Source organism: Gordionus sp. m RMFG-2023, chromosome 5, assembly GCF_954871325.1.
Source record: "Gordionus sp. m RMFG-2023 chromosome 5, tfGorSpeb1-WG-v2, whole genome shotgun sequence".
Classification (NCBI taxonomy): Eukaryota; Metazoa; Nematomorpha; class Gordioida; order Chordodea; family Parachordodidae; genus Gordionus; species Gordionus sp. m RMFG-2023.
The window spans coordinates 4,106,531-4,124,704 of NC_088779.1; the positions used below are offsets into that span (position 1 = coordinate 4,106,531).

Here is an 18,174-nt window from a genome sequence, read left to right on the forward strand (position 1 = left end):
TATTAAATTATTATATTTTTTTTTATAGCTTTTTTGGTTTATATTGCTTATAATATCAATATTGTTTTTAAAGAAAATTATTTTTTAATACCCAATAAAAAGATAAAAAATAGTGTGATGTAATGCAAAATATTTAAAGTATAAAAGGAAATTAATTTTAAAAATAACATTATTTACTTGTGTCTTTGCATTTCAAAGACGTGACTATCTACAGTTTACTAATTATATATATATTCAAAAGTAACCAGTTACAGTTAATTTTATTTTGCAATCCATAACTATTTTTTTTTAAAATCTTATATAATACCATATTGGAATATGGAATATTAGTTGGGATTCAGAATTAATCTCTCAATCTTTTTAAATCATATTTCTCGAGAAACCATTTTAAAAATCTTAAGAATCCAATTTGACCTGAAATGTGTTCCATCATGAATAGACTATGTCCAGAATAATTTCTAGCTGTGTTAGATAGATTTTTTGATTATACTAAAATTTAACAAAGGTTTATGGCAGAAATTGTCTGAAATTTATAAGGTACTTAGTCTACACCCGCTGGAATTCATTTCTTGTCAAATCAAATTTTAAATATCGTCTTTCTGGAAAAGATATAAAATTGAGAGATTCCGAAATTCCCAAGGATTTCACATATCCCCAAAACGAAATATATGTATTTTTTAAAAGACTTAATAGATGGATTGTAAAAATTGTTAATTGTTGTATTTAAATAAAATAACCCATATCTAATACACAATTTGTTCATTGTAGTATCCAATGTTCCATTTATGGAACATAAGTTTGATTCTTAAAAATAAACTTATAAAAAAATAATGATGGTTAGTGTATTTGAAATCGAATGAATTCAAATATTAATACTTAAGAAATTACGAAATGGCATATTTTATATATAAAATAATTTGAATAAAAAATAGAAAAAAAAATGTTTATATTTTTAGAATTTCGAAGAAAGTCAATGGAAAAAAACCATCGATAAAAAAAATTACTCTAAGAATCAAAAAATTGAATCAATAGGAATGAAAGTCATTTGAAAAATAATTCTGTTTGTATACAGGGGTGTTATAAGATTTAAGATTATGTTTAAGATGTGTTTAGGGTCAATTTTTAATTCGTGTATTGAATATCCTTTGTTTTTAAACATTTCATCTAACATGTCAGTTAGTCATTAAATTTAATCATTTTTAATGAGGTACGGAAACATTTAACGATTCAAAACAAATGGGTTTTTTTTAAAATTTATTTAATGAACCGCTTATAATATTTCCAAGATACTCCCCTCAGAGACCAAAATTTTAAGCGTGGTCAAAAACTATTTTTTTCGGCCTGGGCGTTCTTATTCTTAAGCCAATCCACTAAAATTTTTTAATTTTTTATAATATATTATTTTATGTTTCAGCCCCATTTCGTTTAATTTTATTAATCTAAATAACTTTTGGATGTGGGATATTTAGGATTTTGTAAATTGTTCCAAAAAAAAGGGGAAATTTAAAAATATGACCAGTAAATGAATGTTAAAAGCTGCAATATAAATCATTGCATATTGTATTAAAAGGGTTTGTGACAGTGTAAGGGGAGATACCTTTATTATTATTATTAACTTAGATATTTATAAAAAAAACTTATAAAATTTCTGAAGAAATCTTCAGAAAAATTATCTCTTCGCTGCCTTAGGGAAAATAAAAACATGTAGAAAGATGAATGAGGGGATATTTTAAAAAATATAATAATGAACAACATCTAAGCCAAAAAAAAAGGTGATTAAATATAATATTTATAATAGAAGAGGAAATGAAGGGAGGCTAAGGTGTATCCTCCTAAGGAGAAAAATGAATGCTTAAAATTTTGAAATGGAATAATAATTGGAAATATTTAGGCAAAATATTTCGGCCAAAGGCCGACTAAAAAAATTCTAATATTTGATAGGGAAATCGTAATGGCTTTAAAAATTTTAAGCCAGTTTAGGGCTCTATTTTTTATAAAATAACTTCTTCATTATCTCGATGGATGATAAAAAGGAAAACTTCCTAGGAGTTAGCATTAACATCCAATACCTACAGTATTGGACGACGATAGCTTAATTTTCAACCAGACAAGAGGGCTCGGAATTTCTCCCTCCCTAATTTGATATATCTGCCGGTCTTTCTTCTATCCGGTTTTCAAAGCGTGTGGGATTGTGAAAGGAAGAGATGGTCTTTTTGAAAACTGCCTGTGATTTTATGAGTAAGATATAGGCCTTTTATTTCCCCCCAGGAATCCATGGGAAGAGACACTAAACTAATTTTAATTCTCCCAATTTTAGGGCAAATCTCGGACAATGAATGGCTAGACTCGTTTTAAAAGTCAATCTAGATTGGTTGATAACATACTAGGAGTTGAGGATGACAATAAGGTTTATTTTATACTATCGCATATTTTTGCCTCATAAAAGTAAAGAGTGTAGGTAAGTGTCCGATCCTAAAGGTAAACATAGCCTAACTTACTTATATTCTAAAAGGCGGTTAAGTCGCCATATATCAATTATTTCTATAGCCTCACATTTATTGGGTACGGCTTATCGAAATTGTCTTAAACCAGTTCATACATCCCTAACTGATGTTAAAAGACTGGATGACCTTATGTCCCTTGATTTAGAGCCATAAATCTATTTTGGACTCTGTAACAGAAACAATGATTCAATTAGGACAGATGTAAGATCTAAAATCAAAAAGTAATCACCATCTTTCAGATTTTCATTTTACCTTTATTAAAATAAATTAACCACTCTTTTTTAAAATTGGATTTATTTTCTATTGTATGGTAATATATTTTGCCTATTAATTTTTGCATTAAAAATTACTTTTGTTTGTGCTGTATGTGGAATCTGACTTCTAATACCTCCAAACTTACGATTTTATTTCAGCACAAAGCAAACTAATCATTCTTATAGTTTTAACATTAGAGCCTTTCAAAATATATATTTTTTTAACTATTTAAACCCAGTGAAGTCTAATACTTACTTCTAACCTGGAGTTCGGGCTCGGAATAAATTTAATTTAGGTTTTAGCTTTGTTCACCCCAGAGAGATTAAATTCAACATTTTACTTTAATTTAAAAAAAAAACAACATTATTTTATATTCCTCTGAGTATTAAGCTCCAATCTGGTTCAATGAATGTTAAAAAACTGACCCAGGTCTCAGCTTAATTTTTTGGCAGATTGACACTTTACAGGATGATTCTCATTGAAATATAAAACATTAGCGTATTTGTATCTAAATCATGGGACACAGGAATGAGAGAACATTTTTTTTAAATTAAAAGTCTATAAAAACAAATCATTTTCTTACCAAAGCTTAAATATACAAGGATGTCGTTACTAATCGGTCACTCTTATTTATTTCCCACGTATTAATTTGTGGAAAATTTATCATAATTTCTATAAAAAAAATTCTGAAGATTTTAATAAATTTTGATGATCTGAAATAACTGTTTTTAAAACCTAACAACTTATATTCTCATTGCACTTCTTGTGCTAAGGAGGTTCGGTTTAGTGTGGCTTAAGGAATATAACTGACTATGATAAAAGTAATACACTTGATTCACCAGGAAGGTATTAATTTATAAAAAAAAAGGATTACATGAAGAATTGAAAATACAAAAATGTCACTATACACTAAAGATAAGAATATATAAAAATTATCGATAAGATAGATTAATTCTAGTTATATTTACACGTTTTATATTCATAAATTGGCACCAAAATTATCTTTGAAGCGATGAATTCAATATTTATTAGTTATCAACATGATATGTATTTTATAATTATAAATGGCCGCTAAACTATTGAGGGCTATGAATTAAATGCGATAATTTATTATATATGTTACTCTTCACGAACGCTGGATGCCTCATATACCATTAGTGAAACTTGTACTATATTATTAATGTTAAATTACATATCAAGGTGCACCAGATTACCCATTTTATATATTTATTTAGAAAGAATTTAATATTTTTTTTGTCTATCATTTTACTTAATCCATTTATTTTTAAAAACTAATTTCAATTTATACTTTCTTTGGGAGTGTAAGTAACATCAGAGAAAATTTCGATATCTTTTACAGAATCGTAGAAAACTGAAAGAAATTTTTTTTAAAATATTTAAATATGCGTTGTAATATAAAATACGGCTAAATTATCGTTTGATGTTGTGTGAGTATTTTTTTTTAACATTAGGATCGGTTGTTTCTCAACTCGAAATTAGTGAACGTAGACCTAAAATCTACATAAAAAACCAGCGTCTACATGACAGGATTTTCACTGAATACAAATCCCACTTAAAAACGTATTCCTAACCCAATATTAATTAAACCCTTTTAATTATAATAGTACACCCTTTATAAATTTTAAAAAGAATAACAAACACTAATTATTTTAGCTCTACTAAAAATAAATAGTTATTTTTTTAGATCATGAATTCACTTAAAAACCCCCTCATTTACAATGAATGCTTTATTATAGCAAGTTTTTGGTATGAATATGAGTTTGCTGAGAATGTCTAACCCTTTCAAATTACATTTAAAAAGGATAGTAGGAAGTTTTATTTGGAAAATAATGTCTATGATTATTTGCAATATATAGATTTGGTCTATGATCAGTAAAATCATTGTATTGTAAGGTCTATAATAAAAGTATTAATTTTTAATGCAATATGTATCTTGTCCTATTTCAATATAAAAATTAAATAGATAGCCCCCAATAAATTTATCCTACTCCCCTTGAAGGCGTTTTACTCCATATCCCCCCTCAAGAAAAAATGAGTGTAAACTCCATCAAAAATAAATTTATAATAATTATATAATTTATTAAGAGTTGTATACTAGTATGCTCATCTGGCTTATCTATAAAAATCGTTAAGATTAGATCCTGCATATTTTATTCTCTCTAGATGACAAAATCTCCTAATTTCTTCGGATAGGCTGGAGACATTAATATCATTACCCTAATCCCCATGCAAAAGAGCTGAATTCCTGATATGAGACTATTACTCAATGAATTTTCTTCATTCTAATCTTACAACATCTTAGATCATAAAGAGCGGTTAATTAAATATAACCCAAATATTCAGAAATATCCGATGATATTTGCATACCAATCATCTCAAATACTTTAGCCACAAATGGCAGCTTTGCATTCTTTTTCTCTATATAACTAGGCTCAGGCATTAGTAAATTTACCAACGAACCTCTGGAGGAATTTTATTTAAGACGTCTGATCACATTAGATTCACTCTGTTCTAACAACGGTCTCTTCATCTTCAGACCCATACCTACCCACGCAAAGGATGTAACCAGTCTCTTTAACACGTCTCTTCAACTTCAGACCCATACCAGGCGCATATATGTTGAATTCAGTCTCCGCACCAGCTTCCAATAAGCTGGTGCCCCTATCCTCCACCATGACGCAAATAAGTATAATTGCGCTAAAAAGAATCGGTAGTAGAATAAGAATATGTAAGTCTGGTTGCGCTAAAACGAATAAGTGATAGGATAAGAATATGTCAGTCTGGTTTCGTTTGCTTTAGAATAAATAATAACGATATCTCCAAATAATAATAAAAATGCGATTAAATTTATTCTTTTATTAGTGTTTAAATAAAACGCAAATATATATATATCAAGTCGTTAAAAAAGTAATTTTTATTTACAAGTAAAATTATCGCGCGTATAGAAAGTCAAAAACTTTTATATATATCTAGTAAATCAATTTAAGGTAAATCAATTGATGGTTTGAGGCTTCGTATGTAGAAATAAAATAATATATTATTTAGTGAATGTTTTTGTATATGTAAATAGTCATAGTTTAAAGCTTCAATTAACTTTGTATATTATGATATTAAATTATATTATGCAACACACTCAGAAGCCCCCTCCCGAAGGAATCAATCTAAATATATTTTTAAACGTTTAAATCGCTTTTTTAAAATATGATAGTTCGTTTTTATAATGTTTTTTCTTAAAATGTTTTTACATATAAGAAATTTTAAAATAAGACGTTATATAATTAAAAAAATAAATAATTTTAAATACATAATATGATGATGCATTAAAAATAACCATTAAAAAAAATTAATCCTTAAAAAATAACATTCAATATGATGTGATGTCAAATTGACTCCTAGGACTTTAAATGGTTGAGCAATCTGATTTTCAAATAGTCTAAAATTTTTCAAAAGGGGGTATATCATTAAATTATTTTTCTGGCATCCCCTTCTTTTATACTCTAGCAACTTTTTCATTTAACAGTTTATAGCATAATACAAAAAATATTATAAAACAACGTCGTTTGTTATGATAGCAAGTGTAATTATTTTTTTAAATTCTAATTACATTTTATATTATATTGTATCTAGAATAATGGAATAATTTTTCAAGAAATCACTATCAACGAAAGTTATTTAAATAATCTTTTGCCCATGTTAAGGTAAATGGGGTTTTTTCTAAAGCAGTTTTCTAGCCATGTTCCCAACAATTTCTTTACATTCTCCAAACCATGAATAATTTACCTAATTCATTTAAAGATTTTTATTTTCCAAGTGGGTAGATCTAAATCTTGGAAGTAAGAATAGGAGAGGGGGGTCAGGATTTTTATTAATTTTTTTTATAGCAAAAATATGAATACCAAATGAAAGCAAATTGAAATATCTTTTGACTGCGACGATAGTCTCCGCTATAAGAGGGTGGGTCAAAGGTTTTCATTTTGATCATCATGAAGGACCGATAGAGATATCAATTAGAAGCTAATTGAAATTTTTTTTACTCTATTTATAGTTATTCAATCCACTCTTAGTTTTTATTTTATTAACTTTTGATGCATAGAGATGGGGAGTTTATAACATATCAATGCTAACTAAAATATTTTTTTCTAGTGCAATGTTGATCAGCACTCTAAGTTAGTTCTAGGTCGTGGTTGTAGTGAAGTAGTATTAGATATGGTTATAATGATTATGTATATATATATATTTATGATTAATATAATAATTTGTAAGGTTAACTACCTAACACATCAGGGCCGTAGCCAGGAATTTTCACTTAGGGGGGCCAAGTGCTTACTTGGGGGGGGGCCACTATTTTTTTATCAAACAAATAATTACGCATTCATAGAAATTTTTGCCTATTTTTATTAAAAATTTAATAACAAAATAATACTATAATATGAATATACAAAAAAAAATAATACTATAATATGCATATACAAAACAAAATATTACTATAATAGAATACGGCGATTTTTATTTTTAAATTTTAATATAAATGAACTAAAAGATAAATTCTGCGTTATTCTTTTTTCATACGCCATTAATACTACATTTTGTTTACGTTTATCCTTCATAGACTCTACTGCTCGATAAAACTCTCTTTAATGTAGAGAACGAGGCCTCACAAGAAGCCGTTGATATCCCAATGATTATCGCTGCTGAGTAGCATTTATATAATTCTTTAAATGCATGATTATATTTTTTTTATACATAATATGTAAGATGTTTTCAAAATTATGATTTTCTTTAGCTTCCGAAGCTAGCAATCCTTTTGCTATCTTCATTTCATGATGCAGTGTTTCCATATTTAAGTTTAACAGGGATTTTAATGGGGCCATTTTATCTGATAAAAAATAATCAGGGTCAAGGGGGAACAATGTATTAAAAGATGAAAAAAGATTAAAATCATCTTCTGTAAATCGGTCTAAAAAACGATCCACAAAGTTATCTATAATTTCATAATATATCCTTTTTAAAGAACTCCAATTGGAGTCTTTTTCACAATCGAATTCTAGTTTGCTATCAACTAAAAAATCTTGGAAATTTTTAGGCGTTTTACGTACCCGTGATGATTTTTGGGGAGTAAGATTAAATTTTGATAAAAGTTTTTCAGCCTTAATCATAATCAAAGCAAAAGAATTATTACTTCTTTTATTTTTTAATATATTGATAGTAAAATCAATACAATTTTTAGCATCCACTAAATTAGTACCTACTGATTGTAGATACTTATTTAGTGGATCTATTGTAATTAAACTATGATGGCTAATATAATGTAATTTATATTAATACATTGAGATAAAAGACCAGAGGCTTCGACTGAATCATGAATTGAAACCTCGGAATTAAGAGTTCTATTAGAAAAGTAGAATAATACTTCACCAATAGCCTCAAAATTCTCATAAATAATGCGAGATGTTTCTAAATGACCAGTCCATCTCTGCTCTAAAAGTCTCTTAAGAGTGTGGCCTGTATATTTACAGGATACGTTAAAACGCCTGAAAAAATTATACAATGCATTTGATAAATTAAAAAATTTAGAAATAATAACAATATTATTATACCAATTTTGAACCACAAGATGCAACTTGTGGTTGTAGCAATGTATAAAAGGAACATTTTTATTAATTTTTTTTTGAAGAAGTGTTTGCACTCCTCCATTTCGGCCAGACATAACGTTTGCACCATCATATGCCTGGCTTATTATATTAGCTGAATTAATATTTAGATCATTAAGTTGCTTTAAAATGCAATCTGTAATGCTTTCAGCAGAAAGACACTCTAAATTAATGATTCCTATTAAATTTTCTTGGATTTCTCCAGAAAAAATATAGCGAATTATTATGCTCAGATTTTCACAACCTGAAGCATCTTTTGTCTCATCGGCCTTAAGACAAAAAAAAGGCATCTCGCTTTTATTATATTTGTCTGAAATATGTTCAAGCACCATATCTGCCATAATGGATATTACTTCGTTTTGAATCTGTGGTGATGTATACTGGGCATTTTAGGGTATAAATTTCATAATTTTATTTAATTCAGGGTCTTTTTGGATGGTGTAGGAAAACATTGCTATAAATAGTCCAGAAGAATAAATTATGTTTTCATCTTTTGCAGCATCCGTAATATTTGTTGAACCAGTCCCACGGAAAGGTAGCTATTGTATGCTAAGAAACAGCATCAAATCAAATATTGATTTAATATAATATTGATTACGATTAATTTGATCACCTCCCAACATTTTAGTTATTTCTGTACCATTGTTTATATTTTGATTTTTATCATTCCATATTGTAATTGAATTTAAATGAGCTTTTGAGCTCTCGTGTTTAAGCAGTCCCTTCTTGGCAGCTAACGCATTTTTCCAATTTCTGAATCCCGTTTGTCCAAATTCATCACTTGGATTACACAAGTATTTCCTACATGGAAAACAAAAGGCAGCGTCAGCTTCTACACTATACTCCAACCAGTCTCGGCCTCTATACCATGATTTTTGAAATGATCTTTGCCTTCCATGGATATCTTTTTTCGCGTAATTGTTTAATTTGATTTGATTTGGTTTATTCTGGCCAAGGTCACCAGGGATTTGAATTGAACCATTAGAGGACTTTTTTGACACTAAAAATATTATAATTAATAAATTGTAATGAGGGAAAGGGTCATAAATAATAATGGTCATCAGGATGGGCGAAGGAAGGGCATGCTGAAAATGAACAAACACAAAATTTATTTTGTATTTAAGATACAAGTTACTGTAGTGCCCAACCCTGATGAAGATTATCAGTAAAGTTGATCAGTAAAATTTCAGTATTAAAAACTAGAAAAAAGTCATAAACATTATATCTTTAAAGATTAACAAAAAAATATAATATTTTTATATTTATAAATCAATTACTAGATGCTTCTTGACAATGAGAGACTGAGCTGCTAGATGAAGATGATTGAGTCTCTTCTTCGTCTTTATTTGTTTTAAAATCAAAATGTAATAATGAAACACCATAATCTCCTACTCCTATTCATATTGTCAAAAATATATAAATAGAAAAATTTGGGTTAAATTTTAAACTATTTACCATCTTCCTCCTCTTGATTTTCTAGATTAGCTTCATTCATATCTTGAAATATGAGTAAATATATTTATTTTAATAATTAAAATTATTATACAAAAATGATAATATTAATAATAAATGTCTTTCTCTTATCTTATATAAAATAAATATATTATATTAAATAATAATATACAAATATTGCCCTATATCAATATAATATAAGTCATGAAATAATAATATAAATTTATACTAACTATGAGAAGAATCAGTTTCTGAAATTTCTGATGTAGTATTACTAGTAGTTTGTAGAGGTGATGTTGCTTGACATTTGTTTAACTTTAACTTAAAATAAGAGTTTATAATTGATTGTTTCTTCATAATTTTAAAATAAACGCTCTAAAATAAAATAACTGGTTATACATTATAATATTAATGTGATACCTATAGAGAATGTGATACACAACAAAAACAGATGAAAAAAAATGAATGAATGATAATTTAATATTGGGTAAAAATAAAAATAAAACAGGATAAAAAAAAATTTTACAAACTAGATATGTTTGTAGAATAAATATTCAAAATTTATTTTAAAAATATAAAAATAATCAATTCTAAATAGACATGTTTTTTGAATATTTTTGAATAAATATTTAAAATTTATATTAAAAATATAAAAATAATCAATTCTAAAAAAAAAATTCAAATTTGGGGGGGGGGCAGAAAAATTTTTGGGGGCCGAAGATTTTTTCTGGGGGCCAGGTTTGGGGGCCAAAAATTTTTTTGGGAAGGCCAGGCCCCCCCCCCCTACGTGGCTACGGCCCTGTAACACATTCATATTTTAAGCAATTGATTCCATATGATGAAAAACCTTTTGAATGTATATATTAAAGATTGAATAAACATGTGCATGTTGTAGCTTAGTATAAGCGGATTAGTTTAGTGGGTCCGAATTGTTTTTAATTTCTACAACTATTTTATAGTTAAATTATTTTTTAATTTATAATCTTTTATAAAATTAAATATTTAGTTATCTATGTATACCTAATTATTGTATTTTTTTTTAAACCTACTAAATTAGGAAATCCTTATATATTATAAAAGAAATATATTATATACATATATAAATATATTTTATAATATTATTGTATAATTATAAATTTGGTTTGGATTTGGTGTATATTTAGAACAGAAAATTATTGTAAATTGCTAATTGTATACATGGTGAATGAGGTATATTTGATGTATTTAACATATCCTTTATTAATTCAAATATATCAAAAATTATATATCAATTTATTAAACGCTACTTAAAATCATATATGCATTGTCTTTTAATATCTATCTTCCATCAATAATTTAAAATTTTTTTACTATATAAATAATTAAATGATTAGTAGTCATTCAAGTAATGCAAATTAAAATTAAGTGATAAAAAAAATGTAAATTGTAACGAGATAAAATGTAAGGCATAAAACTACAATATATTTATATATAATATTATATTAGAGATTATATTAAGATTATTTCCTTTCTTTTTAAAGTACATAATAAGTTTTTAAATCAGTGTTTTATTTTTTGAACTTTAAATCATTATCTTTGAACACGTTTTTTTTTTAAATTTATAAAATAAAATTCTTGGATATGTATCTCTCTCATAGGTAGAAAACCATCTAATTTTGCCAAAAATATTGAATCTAATATAATTTATAATACTTTTTTCCACATAATTTTTTTTTTTTATAAAAACTATAAATGACTCAAATGTTAAAGGGACTCCATTGTCTAAAATTTGTCAGAGTAAGTATTCTCTGGAATAAAGGAGAATTTTCCATTTTAAAAAGCCTACTAAAAAAAAATAATTTATAATTGGAAGATAAACATATTAATGTGGGCGGCTCTGGGCCATATGAATGTCAATTTTCTCATTCCACGTGTCCTTCCTGATTTGAGGGATACACCTGCCTCTAGTTTGTTGGCTCCGCCACTTCGAGATCGATAACTGGCTGATTCACGTTAATTGAGCCCCCCTCCTTAACACATGTCCGTACCATCTCAGCATGCTCTCCTTAATCCTTTGCGAACAAATGAGCTATACAAATCTTCTTCCTTAGGGTCACCATATCAGTCATACAGAATTAGATATTGACAGCAAATTTTGAATAATTCGCCGAGGATCGGTACATGCGGGGTTATGGGTGTCCACGTAATTTTTACGATATTTTTAATATATTATAAAGCAAACCGTCAATCAATAGTATTGCATATTGTTGATTGGATAGAATTATTATTTTCATGATTATATTTGTTTTTTGATATATTATTTCATGGTTAAAGAAATTATGAAATTTAATTTTGAATTTAAAAAAAAGAAGTTAAAAATTCGATTTTTTGATATTTTTAAAGAATTAATAAAAGTTAGCAAGAATTGTTAGAAATTAAGATATTAAGAGAATTGATAGAAAGTTGAGGACGAAGAAATTAAAGGAAGAAGGTAAGAGGGGTAAAAGCGTTTCAAAGGAACGCACACTAATTCTCTCTTAGAATCTTGAATCTAGATTTATTCCTGAAACGGGGACCATGTATTTTTCACAGTTCTTATTGATATAAAATTTCCCAAATGTTTTAGTTGAAAAAAAAATAAATAAAATAATTATTGGGTTCAAGTGTAAATAATAAGTTGCTTTTTTTAAAAAATGTATCAAGGATTAGATATATAAAAATAACCTATAAGATTTATTTTTCTCTCTATTTTAGATGAATAATGAGAAGGTTTAAATAATAATAATAAAAAATTATATATGAGAAAAAATCAATTATTTACGAATAATGTCCTATATAATACAAAAAAAAAGGAATTTCCTGCGATCTAAGGTACACATTGATTCAGGTCGGTCGAAGTTTTCGGTAGTGTTGTTAAATAGTCGAGTTCTCCTGTCGAAGTGTCCAGTTTTGAGTCAACTGACGCGAGTTCTGGAACTTGTGTAGTGAACTCAAGTCGCGACTCGACTTTTGAACTTTTAGGGCCAGACAACTTGCGCCAAAATATTCCTACTGACCAAAGCCTTAAAATTGGAAAAATATATGTTAGTTTAACGATCATAAAAAAAAATTATAAAAAATATCATGTGCCGGGTTGGATAACCCTGTATAAAATTATTGTTTTTTTACGCCCTGAAAAAAAACAATCTATTTTTAAAATTCGAGTCGGTTAGAAACCGTGTTGACGGCTAATTAAAACCCTGCTCTAATTTTGACCGGTCAACAAAATCCGGGCGAATATTTTATCGGCTATAGGCTATATCGGTTCGGATTTTAAATTAATTTAGACCGGACCAGACTTTTGTTTTTTTTTAAAATATTTTTTTAATTATTCAAAAATAAAGACAAAATTTTACATATTTTTTTTCTTATCAAAATTTTTTATAAATTTTTATTCGAGATCTAAGGAGGCAAATATTTTTCTTTAAAATTTTTCAGATAGAGCCGTAACCCTATAAAAGATCTCTTTTCAGGGATCTATTATTTATTTAAATTTAATTTTAAGGCATCCAATTCTTAAAAGAGAAACCACTGTTGTCACTAAGAATTAGCTGCCACATTTTCAACATGATTTTTTTTAAATGTATTATTTAAAAAAAAATTTCAATTATACTTACATCTAAAAAAATTATAATTTCTATCTAAAATTTTATATTTCTATCTAAAATTTTATATTTCTATCTAAAATTTTATATTTTTATCTAAAATTTTTAATTTTTTTATCGAAAAATATTTTTTACTGCCTTTTGGCTATTATAATTATTATAATTTGAAATCATATTTATTTTAAATATTCACTTCATCATTGAGGGTGATAAAATATCGATATAATAAAAATCGTATAAATATTGGCAGATCATTTTTTACAACAAAATTAAATATTTTTTGAAAAAATCTTACCTGTCAGCTATGTTAGGGAATATATTTCTTAAGAAAATACGATCAATTTTCCTCCATAATTTAAATATTTGGAATTGATTTTTAAACCAAGATTTAGGCAAATAATTTTTTTTATCTAAAACTACTTGCAAAATTTGATTTATTTTTTTAAAATAAATTATATAAATCACTATAAATACAACAAATTTTTATCAATATCAGGCCATTTCTATTCCTATTTTTATATATTTCTTGTAATTTTCAAAGATAATTTTTTAAATTTTCCAAAAAAATAATTAATATTGTTAACATGATTATCATTGGAATATTAGTAATCTTTGCTAGCTTAATAGGTAATTTTGCTTCTTTTTTTTCATAATTGTGTATATATATATATATATATATATATATATGAAGATGTTACTTTTTCGGAAGAAAAAAAAATGATTGATGGCGTAATGTGGGAAATTGATAGGTGCAAGGGTTTCGAATTGCCTTATCAAAAGATGGAATGTGACGATGATAACAACAAGTAAAAAATAAATTAGTAATAAAATATCATTGTATCAACGCTTAAAAATCAATTTTAATCGAGGTATTTTACTCATACTTCCTCTTACCTCAGTAAGCAACAAATTTTTTGGCCACATGATTTTTTCTCAGAGACAATGATTCATTTATAAATCAATTTATATGTTTATAATGAACTTGTAAGTCATTATAAATATCTGCGTTTCTATATGATCCTGTATTTACCTGGAATAAGGAACAATCTTGAATCCTCCACTATTTTCTAAATCTTTCTCTTTTTTAAATCCATTTAATGAGGGAGTATTTTTATAAAATGATTTTTAAAATGAATACCAGCTAATAAGAGTATTTACTACCCTAGGCGTTGTAAAAAAAAAACCCCAATTCAGGTTTCGAAAAAGATGATAACCCCAAAATTAATATTATGTTAAGTCCTGGAGATTTTGCTGATAAATGGCAAAGAAAAAGGTTTTTTTTATAGACATCTATTCCCAAAATCTCTAAACTTTCATAATATTACTTTGGCTTCGGCGGTAATTTTTTAAAATCGACTCAAAAAGATGTATCCTATTAATTTTGGAAGCAATGAATAATTTCTTCTCTTTTTAAAAGGTTTAATCTCAAATTTAGGGTGGCTAGGTCTATTGTCTATATGCTAGTTTATTTTTGTTATAGATATTTTTCGAATGGCCTCCCCAATAAGTCATTTGAAAATTCAAAATTGAGAGATTCCATTTCGCGTGTAAATATTTTTCTTCCAAAGTGGATCCTTATTACAGATTAACTTGCCATTAGTGCTGTTAAACGGCTCGTTTTGAGCCAATTTTTTAAAAAGGCTAATTCGATATTTCACCCAGAAAAATATTCCGCAAGCCTGAATATTTTGAGGAACAAACGAAATCTCCAGGCTTAGACAATATTTTTCTGGCTAAAATATTGAGTTAGCCATTCTAAAAAATCGGCTCTATACAAGCGTTTTACAACACTACTTGCCATACATAGATTATATTACATTACATTCAGGGTCCTTAACCAGGATTTCCTGGGTGGGAGACAGGTGATCCAACTTTTTCGATTCTATCATACTCTTTGTCATCTTTTTAACATGTTCCCGTGGGATTATTTGAAAAGGACAGTTTTTTGGAATAAATATATATATAAATAATTTAAGGATAAAATTGTTAATTAACTTAGAGCAACCAAAAAAATTGAAAAATAATTGGCAGGGGTTTTGCCCACCAATCTCTGCCTCTCTTGTAATCGCGATCCTAGTATTACATCTGATATAAACTTTCTAACTTTTATATCTATTTAGATCAGGTTGCAGCGGAGTACCTGATAGATTCATCAGTTGTAAAGTAAGCTAAATAATATTTATATATATAATAAGAAAACGGGTACCTTCATAATTTTTTCATTTCTAGACTTTACTGGGTAGTGTATTATTGATATTAGATACTATATATATTTCATTACTGTCAGAGATCTGCTGAGGTACCATTTGTACGGTCCAACCCGGATTTATGAAAAAAATTATTTCGGTTTCTTAGGCCCGGCCTGGATTTTTTTAAAATGTATTTTATTCATTTTTTGATTTTTACAGTTAATAATGGCGATTTCAAATATTTGGTTTTAAAATATACGGTCCCACCCGTCTCGGATTAATTTAAAAAAAAATTAAAATATGGCCCGAGGCAGGTCTCTGATTACTACTAAATGATATTATTGTGAATAGCCTGGAAATATAGTGGATGTTTGTTAATTGACTATGACCATTTTCATAATACATTTGCATTTCATCTTATATATAAGATTTTAAAATGATTTTAAGCCCATATAACTAAATATTTCACTAATAAATAAAGAACTAATACTTATTTCATCTTATTCAGATTTCTTGCATTCCTTATAATTTATCCTTTTTTATATTATTACTTTTTTACAAATTGTACATCCAAAACTATTCTATTTGAGCTAAATCCTTATATTCATCTAATGATTTTATTCAATAATGTTACAAAACACATAGAGGCGCTCTACTGACAATGAATTCGTATCCCTTTGGGGCTGCCCGCATGAGTTATTAAACCAAACATTCTTTAACACTTTTTGTGTATATATGTATACATTATTTTTATAATACTTTTAGAAAGGATTTGGAGTATCCTCAGAACAAGCTAATAATCTAGAGTGTGAGGAAGAAGCTAGAAAGCACGGTAAAACGGGAACATTTCCTTATGTCAAAGGTTCAATTTCTTTTTTAAAAAAATGTCAATTCTCGAATTTAATAATAAAACTTTTATATAGATGAAAAATCTTGCCAACTCCAATGCAAAGGATTAGATAAGGCTTTACTATATGACGAATTCGTAAAAGATGGCACCGTACTGTCCAACGACACCATATGTATAGATGAAACTATGTACAAGTTATCCGAGTAATAAGTTGATCATATTAGTAGCAATTATTTCTATAGTGTTATCTCGTAATTTTAAGCAAATTGTCCCCTTGGGTGTTTACAAATATAAACTATAATAAGAAACCTAACATGTGATGATATTTTTTTGAAGTTTTAGAAAGCTCAAAATTCAAAATTTTAAATTCCCATTATTAAATATCGATTAATTTAGATTTAATTTAATTTAAATATTTTCCAGTTATATATAAATATCGACTATAAAATAAAATCAATATATATATATATTTTTAGAAAAAAATTTAATGGAGAAAGAGAATTTATACGGCAACCTAGACTCGATGATAAATAATTAAGAATGAAATACTTATATGAAAGAGAATTATTATTACTTATATATTTAAAAAAAAATTTATTCGCGTTAAATAACCTTTAATGGATATATAGCCAAATTTGTGAAATTGTATTAAATTTTGTTTTAAAAAAACATTAAATAAATCTAACCCAAACTTTCATATCATATTATTATTATTATATTAATTCAATGTTGTTAAGATGTACGGAATTATCGTTGTAAATTTTGTTGTCCAATAAGGGCAGTTTGTATGTTGTGTAAACTTTTTGTTAGGGGTGGGTTAAAGAGTATGCTGTAGGTAGATTTATTACCAGAATTGGAGGTCGCTTAGAAACTTGCAACAGGGGGTCCTTAATCAACAGAAATGATAGCCGCATTGCCAACTGGTGGTCCTAAACATTTGTAATTATATGCCATTTATAAGGTTCTGGTGAATTTGAACAATGAATGGGTTTCAATTAAAGCCTAGCCAGAATAAGCATTAAGTATTATTTGCTATCAGTCTAAACAACTAATCGAAGGGCGGTATTACTTGCATTCTAAATCTTTTTATATTTTGGTGGTTTAGACGGTAAATAAAGACAAGCTGTTGTTATCTCAAAATGTGAGGACAGAAGGAAAATCGGGGGAGGTGCTGTTTATATTGTTTTGGGTATATAAACTTGAATTAAAAGCAGATAGAGAAAGAGTTGTAATGAAGATCGCATGCCAGTGCCACCACTTGAAAGGCCTGAAGCAAGATGAATTAAAAAAAATTGTTTAATACTCTTGGAAATAGAACTATCAGTGCTTTGTTAGAAAATCATTACACCTAGAAATAGGTAACGATCTCAGAGCTTAGAAAGCAATTTTTTTGCAGAGTGTCAAACTTTAGATATATAGGTTCGGTTCGGGTTGAAGTTTCAGGGAATTATAAAGGTTTCGTGTTAAGAAATTAAATTAAAGGCTAAGATTTGGTTAAGCTTAAAGAACCCTTAAGCGATGATAATAAATGGTTCAATGATCATAATTACTATTTTTCTATACGGTGATAACCCATATATAGTTTATACAGCATTTAAAATAATCTTATTTTATGATAAAATACCAAAT

General features: G+C 27.3%; 1 long non-coding RNA gene across 1 annotated transcript; it reads right to left on the minus strand.

Annotated features, from left to right (window-relative positions):
- Positions 1–9,736: 9,736 nt before the first annotated feature.
- LOC135929384 (uncharacterized) lies at positions 9,737–10,194 on the minus strand. The gene is made up of 3 exons (XR_010572580.1): positions 10,117–10,194; positions 9,887–9,928; positions 9,737–9,825 (listed from the first exon to the last, which is right to left on the minus strand). It is a non-coding gene; the product is annotated as an uncharacterized LOC135929384 (long non-coding RNA).
- Between the last annotated feature and the right edge of the window lie 7,980 nt (positions 10,195–18,174).